This window comes from Lynx rufus, unplaced genomic scaffold (genome assembly GCF_022079265.1).
Source record: "Lynx rufus isolate CCGP_SWC_20201006 ecotype Redwood Valley unplaced genomic scaffold, mLynRuf1.p SCAF_4, whole genome shotgun sequence".
In the NCBI taxonomy this organism is placed as follows: Eukaryota; Metazoa; Chordata; class Mammalia; order Carnivora; family Felidae; genus Lynx; species Lynx rufus.
In genome coordinates this window covers 11,607,159-11,609,460 of record NW_025814856.1, presented here as the reverse complement: position 1 = coordinate 11,609,460, position 2,302 = coordinate 11,607,159, and positions in this window count along the sequence as shown.

Genomic DNA, 2,302 nt, shown 5'->3' with positions numbered 1-2,302 from the left:
ACGGAAACCATCCTGCTAGCCTCATCTTTACTTAAAATGTTTTGTGCACCTATAGGTAACAATATCGTATTATGATCACCAAACATGCTAAGAAGAGACTAGAGCTTAATTATTCCAACCACTAAAAGGGAATTATGATTATGTAATGCAATAGAGGTGCTAATTCTTGCTAAATGGAAATCGTATTATAATACCTAAGTGTATCAAATTAACGTGTACACCTTAAATTTACGCAGTGTTGTAAAAATTTACGCAATGTTATATGTCAAAAGTATTTCAATAAAAATATTTTTCCATGCCTTAAAAAAAATTGAAAAAGATATTTTTTCACTCTTGAAAACCATTTGATAGCTAAGGGAGAAATGCTAGCTTAAATAACTAGTGTGTGTGTGTGTGTGTGTGTGTGTGTGTGTGTGTGTATACACTATTATATATTTACTACATGGGGCACCTGGATGTCTTAGTTGGTTGAGCGTCCACCTCTTGATTTCAGTTCAGCTCATGATCCAGGGCTGTCGGATCGAGCCCCACACTCAATGCGGAGCCTGCCTAAGTTTCTCTCTCTCTCCCTCTCTCTCTCCCCCTGCCCCTCTTCCCTGCTCTAACTCTGTCTCTCTCAAATAAATACTTACTACACATACTATTATATATAATTGTAGTAGTATTGTATATATTATTAGTCTGACCTATAATAGACTCTCATGTATAATGATAATACTATTATAACATATAGAGTCTGTAACATGTCAATATCAAAATATTGTGACAAGGATATATATCAATACTATAATATGTACCTTATAAATTAAAAAAAAATATTTTACGAGAAGCCTCAGTTTAATAAATGAGCAATTCTGTGACCTTGCAATGGTCTTCCTACACTGACCTTCAATCTGGGGGTAGAGAACCCTTTCTGGGGACTAGAACATAAGGGCTTTTCAGATAATGGCCTGCAGTGAATATTGTTTCTTTGTGCTCGAGACAAAGGGCAGAGTTTCCATTCTGAGAGCCAAAAAAAGACCCAAGATGAGATGTGGCCATTGTTCAGCCGTAAACACACTTTTTAAAGGAAGTGGGGATCCTGGTTCTAAGAGAACAGCATGGTGGACCGGATCTGCGATTCCTTTCCGGTTCCAGATCCTAGGATAAGAGTCTTCTGGCTTCTCTTCCCCTAAGGGAGACCAGAGAAGACCCTGAGGGGTGAAGAGACCATGGGTGGGCTGGGAAGGACACAGCCTTGAGTCGGACAGACTCGGTGTAAACCCAGCTCCCCTCTCGATAGACCCGGGGGAGCCCACACCATCCCTTGGGACCGTTTCTCCTCCTCTGTACAGTGGAGAGAATAACATCATCTCCCAGGGCTGTTGTGAGAATCCATGGCAGTGTTCTCAGCACATTCTAGACGCTCAAGGTAGAAAGCACAGAAAGAACAGTAGCAGTAGTTGTTTTGTCATCTATTTTTGTTACTAACTGTGGTAAGGAGGAAAAAAAAAACCCACCTAACAAAATGCACCATCTCAACGATTTTTACTGTGCGATTCAGTAGTGTGGACTCTCTTCGCGTTGTTGTGCAATAGCTCTCTAGAAGTTTTTCATCTTGCAAAACTGAAACTTCATAGCCATGGAACAACAACTCCCCGTTTCCCCTCTCCCCCAGCCGGTGGTAGCGGTTTTTGTTATTACTGATTCGGAGGGTTCTTATTAAAGCAATGGTCGCCACGATAGTGATTGCCTTGCACTTTGATAGCAGGGGCTCGTGCCGTCTAGGTCTGCTACCCAGGAACGTGCGGAGAGCTAACTCTCGTCTATACTGGATAAGCTACCACTCTGTCGCTGAGTATGGGAGGCTCGTTCCAAGGGAAATTGGTGTGGGGTAGGCGGGGAGCCGGGAGGCCCCTCAGACCTGCTGTTAACTTTCCCGGAGATGGTACGAAGGCCCGTGGAGAGAAGGGGGCTCCCGTGTCCCGAGTGCCTTGGGCGGACCAAGTCCATTTTCGGCCCACAGACGGGGAAAATGGTGGTTATGTCCGAAACCAAGAGGCTAGCGCCGACTCAGAGGCCTGGCCAGGGGACTTTCCACTTGAGGAGGACAGATGCCATTGCCCTTGGAGTGGCACTGCTGGACTCTATCATGAGCCTGTCACCACTTCAACAGTGGTTATTTTTATAACCGACAATGACACTTACTGGAAGTGGCCTGGCATTCATAGCTCCTGCAGTTAAGTCTGAGGAGTTGGAGGGCAATGGCCCCGGGACGTGCTGGTTCTTCGGGTCCTTGACCAAGACGATCCTACAGAGTAGA